General features: G+C 42.5%; 1 long non-coding RNA gene across 1 annotated transcript in view; it reads right to left on the reverse strand.

The window, feature by feature from the left end:
• Nucleotides 1-20,019, reverse strand: part of LOC147100103 (uncharacterized) — a 180,103-nt gene extending 160,084 nt beyond the window's left edge. Inside the window, exons 1-2 of the long non-coding RNA XR_015073832.1 lie at nucleotides 19,913-20,019; nucleotides 2,832-2,942 (exon numbers count right to left, since the gene is read on the reverse strand). This is a non-coding gene — a long non-coding RNA (uncharacterized LOC147100103). The remainder of the gene's footprint in view (nucleotides 1-2,831; nucleotides 2,943-19,912) is intronic.
• Nucleotides 20,020-20,885: the final 866 nt, after the last annotated feature.

The raw sequence follows: 20,885 nt of genomic DNA on the forward strand, positions 1-20,885 counted from the left end.
GAGCTCACCCACATACACTCCCTTGGCGTGGGGAGCGGTGAGCATAAGGTTTATCTCTAACCCACCCACCAGAAAATGGCTGTACAGAAAACACAGGGCATAGTCTTGGCCAAGCAAGGCTCTACCCCATTTCACATAGTATTACATAGTATTTACAGCACAGAAACAGGCCATTTGGCCCAACAGGACCACACCGCTGTTTATGTTCCACACGAGCCTCCTCTCACCCCTCTTCATCTAACCCCTTAACATATCCTTCTATTCCTTTCTCCCTCATGTGTTTATCTAGTTTACCCTTAAATGGATCTATCCTATTCACCTCAACTACTCCTTGTGGTAGTGAGTTCCACATTCTAACCACTCTCTGGGTAAAGAAGTTTCTCCTGAATTCCCTATTGGATTTATTATTGACTATCTTATATTTATGGCTCCACGTGAAAATATCTTCTCTACGTCTGCCCTAGCAAACCCTTTCATAATCTTGAAGACCTCTATCAGGTCACCCCTCTTTTCTAAAGAGAGCCTCAGCCTGTTCAATCTTTCCTGATAGGTATAACCTCTCAGTTCTGCTGTCATCATCGTAAAATTTTTTGCCTCTATATCCTTTTTATAATATGGAGACCAGAACTGTTCATCGTACTCCAAGTGTGGTCTAATCAAGATTCTATACAAGTTTAACATAACTTCTCTGCTTTTCAATTCTATCCCTCAAGAAATGAGCCCCAGTGCTTTGTTTACTTTTTTTAATGGCCTTATTAACCTGCGTTGCTACTTTAGTGATTTGTGCATCTCTACCCCCAGATCCCTCTACTCCTCTACACCATTTAGACATTTATTTTCAAAGGAGCATGTGGCCTCCTTATTCTTCCTACCAAAATGTACCACCTCACAATTTTCTATATTGAAGTTAAATTGCCAATTACAGCCCATTCTGCAAGTTGATTAATATCCTCCTCTGTATTAATTACACCCCCCAATTTGGTGTCCTATGCAAATTTTGAAATTGTACTTCTGATTCCCGAGTCCAAATCATTTATGTAAATGGTGAACAAGGGTGGGCCCAGCATCGATCCTTGTGGAACACCACTTCCCACCTTTTGCCAGTCTGAGTAGCTACCTTTAACCCCTACTCTCTATTTTCTGTTTTGTAGACAGCTTGCTATTCATTCTGCTACTTGTCCCCTGACTCCACATGTTCTGACCCTAGTCATGAGCCTACTATGCAGTACCTTATCAAAGGCCTTTTGAAAATTTTCCAGTCCCAATTCAGGTGATCTGCCCCAGTTCGGCCCAAAGCCCAATTGGAATTCTAGGCCCATTAGGTTTAGGCACAATTTTTCCCACAGGATCTTGCCACAAATCGTGTCATGCCATAGATAAGCTTTGTTTTCCACATTTCTTTTTAAAAGAAGTGTAGAGCAGAGGTCTACCTTTCTCCTGCTTTGATATCATCCCTTGACATTGTGTTGACTGGTCTTCTAGTAACCTGTCCAAAGTACTCCAACTTCTTCTAACAATCCTCAGCACAAGCCTCTTATCACTAATACTGAATGGGTAACAAATACAGGGAGGTTTTTGTGCAGTCACCCCAGGTAAAATTTCATTTGATGCTGTTGAGCTCAGGGGATATGTCACCAAGGAGATGTAATTCTTGTCTTTTATCATTTAATTGAAAAGTACTCATTTAAAAAGCATTGCCTCACAAAGTTTTATGATTTTATTCTGAAACCGTGCGGGCCGCAAATAGGCAAACTGAACTCTGCACCTAAATCAAGAGAGACAGGAATCTGGGGCTGTTGTAGACTAATTGACAGAAATTGATTGCCATGATTGGTCAACAACTCCATTATCATTGTAACATGTGACTACCAGGATGGTAGAAGCCAAACTAGATGGGCCTTGGTCCTTTTTTGACCAGCAATTCCTATGTTCCGGGTGCTGCATCGCCATAGTGACAATGCTATCATCAGGAACTCACTGAGGGTGAGTGATCACTGCATTACACCATCTCTAAGTACAGTGTAGAGCAATATAACCAAATGAACATGGAAGCAATGTGAAACCTCACCTCTGCTTTCATCCATCAATAATATTGCGATTGACCAAAAGTCATTGAAACAAAATATTCTTGAGTCAGTACAAAGAAGGTTCACTCGGTTAATCCCGGGGATGAGGGGATGGACATATGAGGAGAGGTTGAGTAGATTGGGACTCTACTCATTGGAGTTCAGAAGAATGAGAGGCGATCTTATTGAAACATATAAGATTGTGAAGGGGTTGGATCGGGTGGATGCGGGGAAGATGTTCCCGATGATGGGTGAAACTAGAACTAGGGGGCATAGTCTTAGAATAAGGGGCTGCTCTTTCAAAACTGAGATGAGGAGGAACTACTTCACTCAGAGGGTGGTAGGTCCATGGAATATGCTGCCCCAAAAAGCTGTAGAAGCTACATCATTACATAAATTTAAAACAGAAATAGACAGTTTCCTAGAAGTAAAGGGAATTAAGGGTTACGGGGAGCGGGCAGGAATTTGGACATGAGTCTAGGTTCGGATCAGTCATGGCCCTGTGGGTAGCGGAGCGGGCCCAGGGGCCGTGTAGCCTGATCCTGCTCCTATTTCGTGTGTCTAATTCTGTTAGATTCAGGAGATGGTTCTGTGATAGTGGATTGGTGGTTAGGATCAGATCAGCCATGATCTTATTGAATGGCGGAGCAGGCTCGAGGGGCCGATTGGCCTACTCCTGCTCCTATTTCTTATGTTCTTATGTTATTGACCAACTCAACATTAATCACTGTTGTATCTGAATATCTCATTGTCTCACTGTTTTACCTGAATAGCACATTCTGGATGATGGTCCACTTCTCCTGAGTAGGTGCACTGCAGACTCGTCACATTTCAAAGCTGTTTCAGTTCTTGCAGCAGAAGGTGATGCATCTCAATCTAAGGCATTACACATGCTTGTTTAATCTCTTTATTCTTCTTCCTGGAGCAAATTTGCATTTTTCTTTCACATCAGAACTAATGAGTACAGTACTACCACATTCGAATCATTTAAAAATGACAAATGGCCCATCACTTTAGGCAACAGAACATTTGTAACTCCAGCAATCCAGACAACATTTGTACTCAGTAATTATGGATATGAAATGCTTTTTCAAAGGTTATCAAAGCTGACAGTTATTGATGGAATAAGCTTGTTTATTCTGTTAACAATTCAAATTGGAGCAGATCCAGCCTAAGTTATTCCAACAAAGGTTTTCTTTTGCAAATTATGCTTCTCCACGCGGTTAAACTATGTCGTTTGTTGCCATGACGCGCTCATTTGGAGTTTTGCTTTGTGCGTTTGTCTTGAAAACAAAAATGTTCCTTGCATTGAATTTTCAAACGTTCCTGCGTTGGCAGATCTTTTCTGATACACTTGAATTAACAAACAGGGAACCAGTCAAAACACACTTGCCTAATGGTGCTGAGCCACTTGTTAAGCTGATATCCATGTCCTCAAACTTGTACACGTTTAGCTAGCCCTCCAGTGTAATGCGTATCGGCCAGTGCTTTTTGTCCTAATAGGATGAGCGTGAGAAACCTGATCTACCCAGAAAGCCCCACAGTAGCTCAAGCCCATAAGGGCAACCATTCTGTTTATTATACTTGTAAAAAAGAAAGAAATACAGTAAACTCTTGTTTAAACGGCACTTCATCATCCAGAATTCTTTAATAACCGGCAAAATAGATAACCGGCAATCTTGCCGAATCCATCCATTTTTCGTTTTTCCGAGTCCGAGTTTCCCACGGTGGCCGAGTTAGTCAGTGGTTTTTATTTTTTTTGTGTTAAAAATTGCCTACCTCTCTGTTATCCGTAATTTTTCATCAACCGGCACCATCCCGGTCCCGTCGGTGCCGGATACGAAAGAGTTTACTGTATTTACTCCAAATTGCCCTTTCATATAGTTCACAACAGCTAAAAACACATAAACCCATGGAGCAAGTGAGTAATTTTTCAGTCCTGCCTCGAGTTATAATTACAGTCGAGTCTCAATTATGTCATCGGGCCGCAACTTGCATATGTGAAGAAGGGCCCTGTTGGCTCCTTGTTGCCCGCTCAGGAGAGCAGGTTGAAATTGCAGATGTTGCGATCGTGGCGGCTTTCAGACAGGTAAGAGCCAGGGCGGTTTTAACTGCCCACCCGCCAGGTTCCTGCTGAGCGAGTAGGGTTAACACCGCCCCGGTCTCAGTAGGAGGTGCGTGTTAGGAGTGAAAATGATGACACCCTCATTCACAGGAAATTCAATGAAACGTTTAAAAGAAAACAAAATCTTCAAAGGCGGGCAATCTGAAATAAAAGCAGAAAAGGCTGGAACCCCACAGCAGGCCCAGCAACATCTGAAAATAGAGAAACGTAAGTAAATGTTTTAGATAGGATCCCTTTATCATTCTGATGAAAGGCCTTTATCCAAAATGGGTGACCTACTTTTCTCTTTGCAGGTGCTGCCAGACTTTTCTGCATTTATTTCCTGTGCAGTTAAATGGTTTCTGTCATTGTTGGGGAGGTCTCTTAAGCACAACTAATATGTTCATGATATTCATAAACTTGTTCCCATTTTGCAATGTAAGTAATAGAAAACTGATGAAGCAGACAAGTAGCAGCCAAGTGCCGTGCTCAGTTCAGATCCATCACAATCTATAAATACACCTGATGCTCAAGGCATACATTTTAAGCCACAACTTGAAAGCCTGTATTAAATGGAAAAGTTAAATCGACTCGTGCCATGCTAATAGTTGTTTGAATGTCACAAGGTGTAGTAGGTTTCAGCCTCCTATTTGACCCTGAGCTGAGCTTCCGACCCCATATCCTCTCCCATCACTAAGTCTGCCTCCTTCCGCCTCCAGTAATATGCTCCTGCCACAGCCCATCTGCTGCTGAAACCCTCATCCATGCTTTTGTTATGGCTAGACTCGATTATTCCAATGCTTCCCTTGGCCGACCTCCCACATTCCACCCTCCGTAAACTTCTGCTCATTCAAAGCTCTGCTGCCCGTATCCTAACTCGTAACAAGTCCTGTCCACCCACCACCCCGACCTAAATTGGCTGCTGGTCCGGCAATGCCTCGAATTTAAAATTCTCCTCCTTGCGTTCAAAACTCTCCATGGCCTCGCCCCTCCCTAGCTCTGTAACCTCTTCCAGCCTCACAACCCTCCGAGATCTGTTCTGGCCTCTTGTGAATCCCGATTTCCAGTGCCTTTAGCTGCCTGGGCCCTAAGCTCTGGAATTCCCTCCCTAAACCTCTTCGCCTTGCTATCTCTCGCTCCGCCGTTAAGAGGTTCCTTAAATTACCTCTTTGACCAAGCTTTTGATCACCTGTCCTAAAGTCTCTTTATGTGGCTCAGTGTCAAATTTTGCCTGATAATGCTCCTGTAAAGCACTTTGGGACGATTTACTGCGTTAAAGGCATTATATAAATGCAAGTTGTTGTCGTTATCCTGTTAATAACATGTTGACCTGGATATATTATGATTTGCAATGTAGAGTCCGCACATTTTAACTGGATTTTGTGCTCCAACTCTTCAGCTTTGACTTCCCGAAGTGTAGCTATGCTGTATCATAGCCGCATAACTAATGGCTTTCACAGCAATGGTAACACATGCCTTAGGCACCCAAGTGGGGCTGTTTGCAACAAGTGTGACACTTGGTCACCAGAGTTTTCCACTCACTTCTTGCCATTCTGTGGATTTATCTCAGTCTCCCCTGTATTACATATGCTGCCTTTGTATGCCTCAGGCCATTCGGTGTACCTTGTTCCACTAGCACTAATGCAATTAGCATGTGCATTAGCTCTAACACACAGAAGCAATTAATTCTCCTTAAATTTTAAAATGTGCTGGTGTCCACCAAGCGGGATGTTAAATACACACCCAATGGTAATCACAAGTGCTAAGCAGAAGTAGTAAACTGAATGTCTGAATAGTTACTTTCCAAAGTTACTTTGCAAATGCTATGACGTGGTTTACAATTCCAGTTTGTAGGGTGCAAATGTTGTTATGGCAGATTAGCGCTCAACTATTCATCAACATCCCCACCCATAGCTCAACCTTGGAAAGGGGCCATCCATGTATCTGAAGAGGAAGATGCCTAGGAAGAATCTGAAGAAATGAAGGAGCTGAACTTGTCTGTCACCATACATCAAACATCCGAATGGCGTGACACAGTGTAAAAGAGAACAGCACAAGATCCTCCACATAGCCAACTCACAAAGGATAAGGCTGTCTCCGATTACACATAGAAATCATAAAGAGAAATTATTCCTAGCGAGGAGGAGCTGGCTCCCTTGCAGCGCTCTGTTCCATATCTGGAGACAGGGAGTGTTACAAAGGGTTTGGGCACTGAAAATGTGTTGATGCGTCGATTGGTTCACATCAGCTGCATGGTGAGATTACGTACTTGCCTCATTTCTTTACAGAGTGGCCAGACACAGTGAGCTAAGTAGGTTGGCTCTGTCATCAACCTGTAGACTAACTGAGCATTAATCACCATTGTGAGGAGGGTCCAGCGGTATAAGCATTAAATATGTATTTAATATCCAACTCAATGGCCCGGAATTTCCTCAATCCGCTTTGTGGTGAAATTTACGCTGGTTTCCGATCTTGCTGACGGCAATTTACATGGAAATTTCCTGAGAATCTTATTAGCATACGCTGGAGCATAAAAAACCAACCAGGGCCTGAGGGAAGCATGTAACATGTGCCATTTCCTTAAGTCCCTCTTTATCTTATGATGTTATGAAAATTAAGGTTTGAAACCGTCAAACCATAATTTCTGCACATTAAGCACAGCCTGTTTACAAAATGCAATTATGGAAGCTTTTCTCTTTTTAATGTAACAGATTCTGATGCTATTAACAAAAATCATTCAAAGATATAGGAAACACGTTGCAGATTGCAGTAAGGAGAATTTTTTTTTTAAATCGCTAAAATAAACTATAAAACACAAGAAATGGCGTCTAAATTTTCAGTCTAAATTTATGCTCGTTCAGCAGAGCTATGTTAATGAGCTAAATGTGGTTACAAAGTATTTACAGCACAGAAACAGGCCATTCAGCCCAACAGGTCTATGCCGGTGTTTCTGCTCCACATGAACCTCCTCCCACCCCTCTTCATCTAACCCCATCAACATATCCTTCTATTCCTTTCTCCCTCATGTCAGTATTGAGCTTCCCCTTAAATGCATCTCTGTTATTCACCTCGACTATTCCTTGTGGTAGCGAGTTCCACATTCTAACCACTATCTGAGTATAAGGTTTCTCCTGAACTCCCTGTTGGATTTATTCGTGACTACCTTGGATTTATGGCCCCTAGTTCATATAGCTTCAGTTGGCGTAACTTGAGGTGGCCCAAATGGTTGAGGAAACTTGAAAGTAGGAATGTTCCGGTGTAACCCAAGCTACACGTGGATTTCCTCGAAACAAATGGCACAACTCCCCTCTTACGCCATAGTTACACTGAAACTTTTCAGGAAATTCTGGACCAATGTGCTGCTGGTGTCCATAATATGTTAACCGAACTAGTGTGTTGGAAGCAGATTCAATAATAACTTTCAAAAGGGAAGTGGATATATACTTGAAAAGGAACATTTTGCAGGGCTATGGGAAAAGAGCAGAGGAGTACGACTGATTGGGTAGCTCTTTCAAAGACCCAGCACAGGCACGATGGGCCGAATGGCCTCCTTCTGCGCTGTAAGATTCTATGATTCTATGATTCTATGATTTTTCAGCCTTGAAAGGAGGCATCTGAGAGATGATCTTATAGAGGTATATAAGACAGTAAATGGTATGGAAAAGGTTACTTAAATTGTGAATGTAGGAGAATGGCCACAGGTTCAAATAGAAAGCAAAAAGAAAGACTTGTATTTATATAGCACCTTTCACAAGCTCAAAACATCCCAAAGTGCTTTACAGCCAATCACGTACTTTTGAAGTGTAGTCACTGTTGGAAACTCGGCAGCCAATTTGCGCACAGCAAGGTCCCACAGCAGAAATGAGGCAATGACCGGATAATCGGGTTTTAGTGCTATTGGTTCAGAGAGAAATATTGATCAGGACACCGGGGATAACTCCCCAGCTGTTTTTCAAAATAGTGCCATGGGATCTTTTACGTCCACCTGAGCGAACAGACAGGGCCTCGGTTTAACGTCTCATCTGAAAGACGGCACGCCCGACAGTGCAGCACTCCCTCAGTACTGCACTGGAGTGTCAGCCTCGATTTTGTGCTCTGGTCTCTGGAGTGGGACTTGAACCCTCAACCTTCTGACTCAGAAGATAAGAGCGAGAGTGCTACCCACTGAGCCACAGCTGACAAATTAGTAAATGGCAAATTTAGGAAGTTATTCTTCACACAATGACTCATCAGCATACGATAGATTTAAGAACCAATTTGATGCTGTAATGGTTGGACCTTTTGGCCAGTCTTGGATAAATGGACTAGAATGGGCCAAATGGTCTTCCTCATCTGTAATTATCTTGTGGGCTTGTATGGCCTTCCTCACTATCTACTGTCCAAAACTAAACAATGCCATAACAATCTGGAAACATTGCAATGATAGTGCTGGCCTGCTGATTAATAAATACTGATTGTATGACAGCTAGTTTTTATTCACAAGTAAGCTACTGAAAAACATACCCTTCTGGACGATGCACAGCCCATTACTCTGAAGCTGACATCCTCACATCCACAAGGAGAGTGGACCTGGACTGCGAGGGACAAGGATCCTGAGCAGAGCCAATTTCAAGCAGAGATTTCCCATATAAAGGAAACTCTTGTTTAAATGGCACCTAAATATAGGGAATTCTCTATTAACTGGCAAAATTCTCACGCTGAAAACAACACCTCAATAACCGGCAATGTTGCCGAGTCCGAGTCTCCCGCGGTGGCCGAGTTAGTCAGTGGGGGTAGTTCTCCAAACTGCCACTACTCGGCTTCTTGGCGCTGTCGGAAATCGGAACACCTCAATACCCCTGTAACAGGAGTGTGACTCTCCCACGCTGCCGGTAGTCTCTTCTGATCCGCCATTTTACAGGGGTACTGTGTGTCTCCCACGCTGCTGGTAGTCATTGCATTGCATTACCCTCAACTGGCAGTACTGTACTTAATCAAGCATCTTCCACCATCATTTAACACAACATTCTGTAGGTGAGTACCCAATTACTATATACTGCACATTTCTTGATTTTTTTTATTTTTCTTTGTTAAAAATAGCCTCGGTAGATAACCCTCTCCGTCATCCGGAATTTATGATCAACCGGCAACACGCCGATCTCGTCGGTGTCGGATACCAAAGAGTTTCCTGTATATCAGAATCCCTCTGATATCTGGAAGAACTGATTAGATACATTTGTTAGATCCCATCATTCTCTTGAATTTGTCCTTTAATGTATGAAGCTCCTGCTGACTAAGATATGGGTTATCCGTTAATGTTAGGTTACACACGATGTTTCTATATTTACTGTCAGTGGAAACTAAGTGCTCCTCATTAACAAAGGTCAAATGGGTTCATTCTGCTTGTTAAGCAGTTTAATTTGCATTATTGTGTGTTATATGCTCCTGGGTGGTTGATCGTGAATTACCATGAGGAGAAAGTAGAAAATAACATTCTAATGGCTCTGCTGCAACTATGCTTAATTACCATACAGTTAATAATTTGCCCTATGTTTTCAAAAATGCCATCCAACATTCTCTGCAACAGGCCTTGGAGAGCATATTTTCTGACCTGCCAGGCCCCGATTTTTGGTAGTAATGAGGCGGTTGGGGGCAGAAGACAGGCAAGAAAGCCATTCCACCAGCTGTTGGTGTTGACTGCCCCCTCAAAGATTTCCTGCTGGATGAGACAGCAGACATTGAATATGTCTGCCCATATTCTGGGGTGTATTCGAATCAGTAGCTATTGACAGGAAATAACATCCAACTGTTTCCCTTTATTAACACCTTAGCAACATTGCTATGTTCTTGGCACCCAGTGTTGCTAAGGTGGCAGTGAGATTAACAAGAAGTTTTCTTAACCTTCAGCCAGCATCGCTGGCCACAGTACACTAATTTTAGTAGTATTGCATGAAAGAAAGTATATCCTATTATGTGTCAGCTGTGGCTCAGTGGGTAGCACACTTGCTTCTGAGTCATGAAGGTTGTGGGTTCATAAAGCTAGGCTGACACTGCAGTGCTGAGGGAGTGCGGTACTGTCTTTCAGATGAGATGTTAAACCGAGGCACCGTCTGCTCTCTCAGGTGGATGTAAAAGATCCCATGGCACTAGTTTGAAGAGCAGGGGACTTATCCCTGGTATCCTGACCAATACATATCCCTCAACCAACATAACAAAAACAGATTATCTGGTCATTATCACATTGTTGTGGAAGCTTGCTGTGTGCAAATTAGCTGCTGCGTTTCCTACATTACTACAGTGACTCCACTTCATTGGCTGTAAAGCGCTTTGAGACGTCCGGTGGTCATGAAAGGCGCTATATAAATGCAAGCCTTTAAGGAATTTTTCTCACGGGGTTCAGATCAAAATGCAAAACTGGGCCATCTGCTGCAAGGATGCCTGAAGGCAGCCCATTGGCAAACCTAATGACAAATAATGGTCAGATGCAGCCTCCACTTCCTTCCCGGCATGCTGAGCTGCAGGGATGGTGCTAAGACTTTCCAATAGCTGTGAGAATTTTTGTCCCCGTATTTTGCCACTTCTCTTCAATTATCTGCATCCCTTCTATTTTCACCTAGCCTGCAATTTTCTGCTCCCACCTCTAGTTGGTACTCCTGCATAAACCCAAATCACCTGAAGCTATGAACAATTAAGTCTGAAAAACTGTGTGCGATGAGCTCATGACCATTTTGATGAGATTTGCATCCATTCTGACCCATTAGGAACTGAAGTACACCACTACCTGAACCTTGAGGCCTGCTAGTTCACAGATATACATATCTCCCCAAATATAATTACAAATATCATAAAGAAAAGAAACCAAAGTTACACTATTTAAATAGACATGGGCAAGAGAGCTGGACAACCCCATTTGTACTTCACACCTCTTCCATTCGGAATACAGAAACAGGAGTAGGCCATTCAGCCCCTCGAGCCTGTTCCATAATCCAGTTAGATCATGCCTGACCTGTATCATTCAGAAAAACACAAACAGCTCTCCCAGAATCAGTCACAGAAGACACTTTTAAACTTGTTACATACAGGCAAACATAATGGGGCAGATTTTACGGTTGGTGGCGTACCTACAGAGCACACCGCCGGCATCCGAATAGAAGACGAACTTATCTGATGGGGACCCTCCTTCATGAACTTGCTGTTTGACACTGCGGGCGCAACATAATGGCAACATAACGGATCCCAGGGGTGCAGCGTGTGTGAAAGCGTACCTGGGATCACGTGGGCCGGTGCTCCAATCATCATAGATCGCTATCCCCATTCATAATTCAACTTCGTTAATTAAACATACATTAATTTAAACCCTCATTATTAGAGCCTTCCAGGATTTAAATGTGCATAAACATCTTTACAATACATTTTAGTAACATGTGTACTTTGTGTATGTTTAATTAACGAAGTTGAGTTATGAATGGGGATCTATTCAAACACCTCAAACAGAAGCACTCAGATCACAGAAAATTAAACAGTCCGACTGCAGAGAACGTATTCACGTATGGCTCTGACCGCCTCTTATTTAATAATGGTCCCTTTGCATTAATAATAGTCCCTTTGCATTAGCCACAAACTTCTGTACAAAATCTCAGACATTTTATGGAATGCAATGGGGGAAAAAATACAATAGCACTCTTTCCCTCCTAGATAACCAAACGATCCGAGATGAAAATGACGTTAAAACATGCCGAACAATGCTTTGAATCTTTTGAGGTATCCCCTTACGCTGATGCAAACAGCCCCTGTGCCTGTTTGCATCAGCTGTAAAATTTTCATACATGATTGCTGGTCAGTTGGTGGGCAATTAGCCCAACTCTACACCAGCAATGAGGATTTCCCCATTGGTGCGGATCATCTGTCAAGTCGTAACTTGACAGATCGCAAGTTCAGGAATTAGCGCAAGCGGAAATCCTGATCTTGCGGTCCATTTCAAAGGCGGCACGATGACGTACTCTGACAGTACGCCGTCATACCCACCGCAAATTTTGGCCCTATATACATATATATATATCGAGAGAGAGAGAGGTTCTTATGATCTGAAAACAGAAAGACGGGTCTGTCAAATGTACATCTACAAATCACTCAATGCTCAAGGACCCACTATCTGGGAGCCTCGGTTGCTGAATGTGCAGATCGCGTGCTCTACCCATGATTCTCTGTCCTTTGAAATCAGTGGACTGAAAATTATGGTCAACTTGCCACCATTTGCAAATATTTACGACCAGCGGGCACCATGTAAATGGAAAATCAGCCCTATGGTCTCACCTTTTATAGTAGTTATCTGCCCTAAATAAGCAAAATAGTCCTGCTTCATCTGGCAGTAGGACTCAATGCCCTATTTTATAATCTTTTTGAACGGTGGTTAATTTTTATATTATAAATAGTCCAGATTTCTACAGGACTATAACACAGAACAATCTTAAAACAGTACAAATCAATCTACAGTAAACCAAAAGTAGGATATAGAGAAATGGAGGTTATAGAGTGTAAGCATGAATAATTGAGAGATGGATTACAGATTGTAATAAATAATAGTAGGGGACATATAACAGAACACTATACATTCCACAAAAGAATACCAAACGAAGTATGCAATGTAAAAATGGCAATGCTGAGGGTTGGAGTGGAAGTTTGAACAGGTTATATTATATTCTAGGGCTGCAAAATTCTCATCCTTGTTTTCAAATCCCTCCATGGCCTCACCCCTCCCTATCTCTGTAATCTGCTTCAGCCCCACCCGCCCCCCCCCCCCCCTCGAGATATCTGCGCTCCTCTAATTCTGCCCTCTTGAGCATCCCTGATTATAATCGCTCAACCATTGGTGGCCGTGCCTTCTGTTGCCTAGGCCCTAAGCTGTAGAATTCCCGGCCTAAACCTCTCCACCTCGCTACCTGCCTTTCCTCCTTTAAGACGCTCAATAAAACCTACCTCTTTGACCAAGCTTTTGGTCACCTGCCCTAATTTATCCTTATGTGACTCAGTGTCAAATTTTTTGTCTTATAATACTCCTGTGAAGCGTCTTGGGACGTTTTACTACGTTAAAGGCGCTATATAAATACAAGCTGTTGTTGTTGTAAGTCTATGTAAGAAAAAAATCCGGTCTCTACAGATTACAATTGCAAGTATAAATAGTAAACAAAGGAATATGATTCCGCTCTACAGCAAAAGCAGTCACCGGGTCCTTTAATTTTATTCATTACTGTGGAATTAACTGATGTGTCGGTTGGTCCTATAATCATGTCCAAGTACCTGGAGATTGAATCAGGCGAGGAGCAACTAGCACGGAAGATGAAGGCATGTGGTGTAATTGTAACTGTAGGATGGGGCAAAGCCATGGAAGGATTTGTAAATGTGGATGAGAATTTTCAATTAAATATGTTGGGGGATGGGAGTCAGTGGGGGTCAATGAGGGCTGATAGGTCAGAAGCACCTAGTGTGAAACAGGATGTGAACAGCACAATTTTGAATTATTTGGAGTTTATGTAGAGTGGAGCTTGGGGCCAACAAGGAGATCATTAGAAAAGTGGAGCCTAGAGGTAACAACGGTGTTGATGGGTGTTTCAGTGGAGGTGTGAAGTAAGGATGGAGGCGAGCAATGTTATGGGGATGAAAGAATCAGTCTTGATGATGGATAAGATGTGAGGCTTGAATCTCCCTTCAGGGTTTAATAGAAAATTGAGATTGCCGACCATTGTTTGGAAGGATGATGAGGTTGGGGGCAAGGGCATGGAGTCTTTGGTGAACAGGATGGCTTTAGGCTTGTCAGTATTCAGTTGGAGAAAGTTCCGGCTCATCCATGGCATGATGTCAAAAGCAATCTGACAACTCCTGTGGTGGCTACTGAGTTGAAATTGGTGTTGCTAATGTACAGCTTGATGTGGCCAGTATATGTATGGAAGCTATCCCCATACATGTAACATCTCCAAAAGGCAACAAATAAGGGGCAAGGATGGAACCTTGTGGGGGGGTGCCATGCAGGTGAACTATGGAGGAGTGGCTGCGGAGAAGGATGGGAGTGTCAATTCCAGCAAATGCATTTGAGGAAGGCATGAAAGGTTAACATTCCACAGTCATAGTCACAAAGGATGTCAATGGTGACTTTGACCAAGGTGGTCTCAGTACTGCTGGCAGGATGGAACGTGAACTTAAGGGGCCCAAACAGGGAATACTGGCAGAGGTGAGCATGGAGCTAAATGGTGATGATATGTTTAAGGGCATTAGAGACAAAAAGGAGATTTGAGTTGGGCCAGTAGTTGGTGAGGACAGAAGAGTGCTTTTAAGAAGGGGGCACAATGAGGGTAGTTTTGAAAGAGGAGGGAATAGTACTTGTGTAAAGAAAGCTATTCATGCTGTCAGAAAGATTGAGGCCAAGGAAAAGTGGCTGTGTGTTCAGGAGCTGGATCAGGAGGAGATTGATGAATTACGGAGGAAATGAGCCTGGCTAGGGCTGGGGAGAAGATGGAACAAAGCTATTGAGTGATATGGGGCCAAGACTGGGCGAGAGTTGGATTGTGGAGAGTTGGCGACAGATGGGCGTATAGAAGAGAAGCAAGCTAATAATGTCAGGCAGTCTCAATCTTAGAGACTAACACTTGAACTATACCTGTATCAGAGGTCCATACTTCATGGATTACAAACACTCATAGGAAAACAGCTATCGGGTTCAGACTTTGGAGAAACAATTTAACCTGTCCTGATACCTCACTCTCTCAAACTCAATAATTAATTCTGAAAACAAAACTAAAATAAGGACATTCAGTAGAAGTTCCATAGACATTAGTCAAGCAGTGACTTGAGCCACTAGCTTCTATTAATCTATATAAAATATATTAAACTACTGCTTATGAAATTAAAAATACCAGATTAATGCTCAGATTTCTTCTATACACGTTACAACAGAAAGAAAATTGAACAGCTACTCGCCATGAAAACTGGAGTGGACCACTTTAACATCAGAATATTTAGTTATGACACCAATGGATTGGGAAGCTACATGCATATTTGTCAGAGTTTGAAAATTTACAGAGTTTCTGAAGAAAGATAGAACTATAAATGGTGGACAGTGCAGAATTCGACGCACACTGAATTGCTGCACATGAAAGCGGTCTTTGAAGTGTGAATTAAAAAAAAATAGTTGTAGGACACCTCAGTTATACTCCTGATTGTCCCTGTGATTGAGAGCCAACCTTGACTGATAGTTCTAGCGATGTATAGTGAAGTTTAAGTGTAACATATCTCACAATTATGGTGAACGAAATCACAAAAATCCTTGGAGGACGAGTGTACCACAAAAGTACATCGAAATTGTAACGTGAGAGATTGCTGTTTGAACAGGATAATTTGAGGGAAGATTCCACTGTGTCAGGAGAAAGTGAAAAACAATTTTTACCCTTTAGTTGTTGTGACTTGCTGAAGTTCCTGGGTTTGAAAATCAAAACAGTTCTAAACATGAATGCTAACGCTTCTGAACTGCCATTCCCAAATTGTGTTTATACAGGATGCTCTTTGTATGTTGACTCTTGCACAGAGCAACAATGCGCAAGAGTTTCACGGTTGAACACGATTACAGACTCCTCATTCTCATTCATCAGCAGCTTGCTGCTTCTTGTAGCTTTCACTTTCATGGGTGTTATTTCACTTTGCTTTAGGACTGCAAGTAAAAAGAAAGGCAAGACTTGCATTTATATAGCACCTTTCACAGCCTCAGGACGTCCCAAAGCACTTTACAGCTAATGAAGTACTTTTTGAAGTGTAGTCACTGTTGTAATGTAGGAAACATGGCACAGCAAGCTCTCACAAACAGCATTGTGATAATGACCAGATAATCTGTTTTAGTGATGTTGATTGAGGGACAAATATTGGCTAGTATTGGCCTTGCTCTTCTTCGAAATAGTGTCATGGCATCTTTTACATCTACCTTAGAGAGCAGACAGGGCCCTCAGTTTAACTTCTCATCCGAAAGACGGCACCTCCAACAGTGCAGCACTCCCTCAGTACTGCACTGCAGTGTCAGCCAAGATTTTTCTGCTCAAGTCTCCGGAATGACCACCTCCTTGCTGAAGCGCAGCATGCGGAAACACTGATCCTCGGACAAATGGATATAGGAGAATTGCTCCCTGAATACCCTGGGGGAGGATAAGGTCTCCTGTGCAGGTTGTGAAAGGCGCTATATAAATGGAAGTCCTTCTTTCTTTATGTATATAGACACATACATGATTAATGTATATTGGCTGTGTAAACTAGTCCATAGCATATCATTGAGACTTTCAAGTTAGATTTTACTCTCTGTACTACATCGTCTGGCGTCCACAGATGTGGGTTTGGCGATTCCACAGGTCCCATTCCCAACAGAGCACCTCTGGCTGCCCAACAGGAGATACTCTCACTCTACCAGCTGGGGAAATTTCAACCAAAGTGGGCCTTCTCCATCGCACATCAAGTTGAAAGCCCTGGACGGGAGCACAATTAAACGTGAAACGGGTGAAGGTAAGGAATTCCTGACAGGGAGAAGGGAACGTTCATCGGCGAGTCAGCGCTTGGTAATGGAGTAGCACTGACAGAGGCTTGGGAACAAATTGCTTCCTTGTCCTTCCAACTAGGGAATGGTGTCTGGTGTGTGGTCATTTAAAAAGTGTTAGAAAACAATAACCAAATAGAGGGGAAATAACAACAGAAAATGCTGGAAAAACTCAGCAGGTCAGGCAACGTCCGTGGAGAGAAATTTGAGTTGACGTTTCGGGTCGAACCCTTCTTCAAAACTGGAAAGAAAAGAAAATAGATCGAAGGCAGGGCTGCGATCGGACAAAAGAAGTGAAAGAAACAAAAGAGCTAGAGGAGATGGTAATAGGCTGAGATTAGGTGTAAAGTGTACTGGCAAGCAAAAGATCGCTGCCAGGTGTGAGAGAGAAACAAAAGGAAAGGGGGGGGGGGGGAAAGGAGTGGAAAAATTACAAGAAAAATGAAATAGGGGCCGAGGTTATGATCTGAAATTGTTGAACTCGATATTGAGTCCAGAAGGCTGCAGAGTGCCTAATCGGAAGATGAGGTGCTGTTCCTCGAGTTTACGTTGAGCTTCTGTGGAACAATACAAGAGGCCAAGGACGGTGAGGTCCGAGTGGGAATGGAGCGGTGAATTAAAATGACAGGCGGCCGGAAGCTCGGGGTCACCCTTACGGACTGAACGGAGGTGTGCTGCAAAGCGGTCACCCAATCTGCGTTTGGATTTCCAACATCTGCAGTATTTTGCTATCGTACCAAATAGAGGGGAACGTTTTCAAGTCGGGAAGGGGCTGGGGGAGCGCTATTTAAAGGCGGGCACTTCCTGCCTTTTCTTGTCAGCAAAGTTTTTGAAACGTGCAGGTTGAGAGGGAGAGACGTCTGGAGAGATTTTGCTATTGTAATTACCAAAAAGTGATGGATACCTTTTTGTTTTCATTTCATTTCAAAGCGAAACTAAAAAGAAAATGTGTTCACTTTCAGGTTTGATTCTATTTTCTCACTTCTGACACACAAACAGTGAATGTCCATTAGTCTTTTTGAAAGGTAAATGGAACTGTACCCCAGCAAGGAACATAGGAACAAGAGTAGTCCATTCAGCCCCTCGAGCCTGGTCCACCATTCTAGTAGATCGTGGTTATTCTGTACCTCCACTCCATTTACTTTCCTTTGATCCATATTTTTTGATACCCTTATGTAGCAAGAATCTGTCGATCTCAGTCTTGAAAATTTCAATTGACACAGCCTTTTGATGGGGAATATACTTGAAGGGGAAAAAAATTGCAGGACTATGGGGAAAAAGCAGGAGAGTGGGACTAATTGGAGAGCTCGTTCAAAGAGCCAGCACAGGCACGATGGGCCGAATGGCCTCCCTCTGTGCTGTATGATGCTAAGATTTTGGGGGAGTGAGTTCCATATTTCTACTACCCTTTGTGTGAAAAAGTGCTTCTTGATTACACTCCTAAATAGCTGAGCTCTAATTTACAATTATGCCCTCTTGTTCTGGATTTCCCCACCAGAGGAAATGGTTTCCCTATATCTATCCTAGCAAATCCTTTTTTTATCATTTTAAAGATCTCAATTAGATCACTTTTAACCCTTCTAAACTTAGGGGAATACATGCCAAGGTTATGCAACCGGCCCTCAAAATGTAACCCTTGATGTCCTGGTACCATTCTGGTGAATCTGCGCCTTATACCCTCCAAGGCCAATATATCCTCCCCCAGGTGCAGTGCTCAGTACTGAACACAACACTCCAGATGGAATCAGACCAAGGCTCTGTATAACTGAAGCATAACTCCCTCACTTTTGTATTCCAACCCCCTTCAGATAATGGCCAACATCCCATCAGCCTTTTTGATTCATTTTTGTACCCGTGCAGTAGTTGTTAGTGATTTGTGTACATGGACACCCAAATCCCTTTGCTTCTCCACAGTTCCTAGTCTCTCACCATTAAGAAAATGTTCCGATTTATCTTTCTCGGATCCAAAGTGGATGACTTCCTACCTCCCCACATTGAACTCCATCTGCCGCAAGGAGAGAAATGCAGGGAGAAAATTAGTGAGGAAAAAGAAGGACTTGCATTTATATAGCGCCTTTCACGACCACTGGACATCTCAAAGTGCTTTACAACCAATGAAGTACTTTTTGAAGTGTAGTCACTGTTGTAATGTGGGAAACGCGGCAGCCAATTTGCACACAGCAAGCTCCCACAAACAGCAATGTGATAATGACCAGATAATCTGTTTTTGTAATGTTGATTGAGGGATAAATATTACCCAGGACACCGGGGATAACTCCCCTGCTCTTCTTCAAAATAGTGCCATGGGATCTTTTACGTCCACCTGAGGAGGCAGACAGGGCCTTGGTTTAACGTCTCATCTGACAGTGCAGCACTCCCTCAGCACTGCACTGGAGTGTCAGCCTAGCTTTATGTGCTCAAGTTCCGGGAGTGGGACTTGAACCCACAACCTTCTGACCCAGAAGTGAGTGTGCTACCAACTGAGCCACCGCTGACACCTTCGTCAAAAATGAAAAGATAATTATTTAATTCTTCTAATCTTACAGTTGATCAAAATGTTCTATCTGAATTAAATGGGTTTCACCTTTTTCACAAAATGAAACAATGCAATGACTTCAATTTATTTAAGGAATTATTATTTGTGAACAAAATGCTCAAGTACTGAATCCATTACTTGTAGGCCAGTTATACTACAGATCTTATATTGATTCAATTTGTGCCAATGTATTTATTATATCCTGAGGTAATCTATCCTTCCTATCTCTTACATACAAATATTGTCATGTAACTAGGTGTTGGCTGAAAAAAACATTTTTTTTCCCCACTATTAAAAATTCCACACCCAGTACTGTGCTGTCCCATTGAAGGTCAATTGCTTTAACTGTTCAACATATTTACTTATTCAATATTATTGTAATTCCACTTTGATGCATTCAGTACTTAAAGTACTTTGATTACCAATTGTGGTTAATAATTAATAATGGTTTTAGGAAACCTATTGCACTGTTCAAGCATGACTTCATTCTGAGCTGCCTATACAAAGAGTGGCTGCTCTTAAGGGCTATAATGGTACTGCATTGAGTTACAACTGTGATCAGCAGTTAACAGCTGAAACATGAGTTATATTGGCCCGTAATTTCTGATCGGAGGCTTCCTGTGTGCGGAGGCCTCCTATCGGGAAAAAATCTACGTCCTTACCTGAGGGCTCCTGAGGTCCGGACACTTCAGCTCCTGGGCCTCTCCTGATGCGCGCACGCAGGGCCCAGGTATCCCAAGGGCGCAGGCGGTTCGCCAAGGTCCCTAGGATCACGTGGGCCAGGTGAGCCAATGGGAGAAGGGAATCCCCCTTCATACTTTTGACAGACAGATCTGTCAAAAGTATGAATGGGGATCACTGAAAAAAGACACTACAACATTAAATAAATGTTTTTAAAAAATCACATTTTTAAAATGAGTTAAAATTACATTAAATTAAATATTTTAAACAAAAATTTAATTTTTTGAAAAAAATAATTAAAGTTTTTTACGGGGCTAAAAATAAAGTTACCTTTTTTAAAAGTATTTAAATTATAAATGAGTGAAAACCAATTTTTTTAAAAACTTTTTACAACTCTTATGCTGGCCTTACACTTGCTTTTACCAGGCGTAAGATTTTTAAGTGATTTCAGCGGGTGGAGGTTCTGCAGAGGGCCTTGGCAGATCGGAAATGCCGGTTTTTAGCGCATGCACTTGGCATGCCTGAAACCAGCACGTGCGAGGTCCCTACGGGTGTGTACACAGCTCGTACACAACCGTAGGCATCGGAAAATACGGGCCATTGTGTTACACAGGACTCTTTTGTAGTCTAGAAGGTGTTAATACTGTACTCGTAAATGAAACAAATCATATAGGATACACATTTTTAAATGTAATTGTTCTCGGGATGTAGGCAATGTTGGTAAGGCTGCACTCATTGCCTGACAACGGTTTTCCTGGTAGTGGTTGGACCTCCTTCTATTATTTTGACAACTCAATGGCTTGCTGGGCCACTTCAGAAGGCACTAAGTGTTACTCATGTACTTGCTTGCAAATGTAGAGAGTAACATTAGTCTGTGCTAACTCTGCAAATTTTTTGAAATAAATATGCAGCAGGAAATTATAGGGGAGCACTAGATGATTCATGGTACGTGTA

The sequence above is a fragment of the Somniosus microcephalus genome, chromosome 27 (genome assembly GCF_052327205.1).
Source record: "Somniosus microcephalus isolate GS21.2 chromosome 27, FLI_Smic_1.0, whole genome shotgun sequence".
Lineage (NCBI taxonomy): Eukaryota > Metazoa > Chordata > Chondrichthyes > Squaliformes > Somniosidae > Somniosus > Somniosus microcephalus.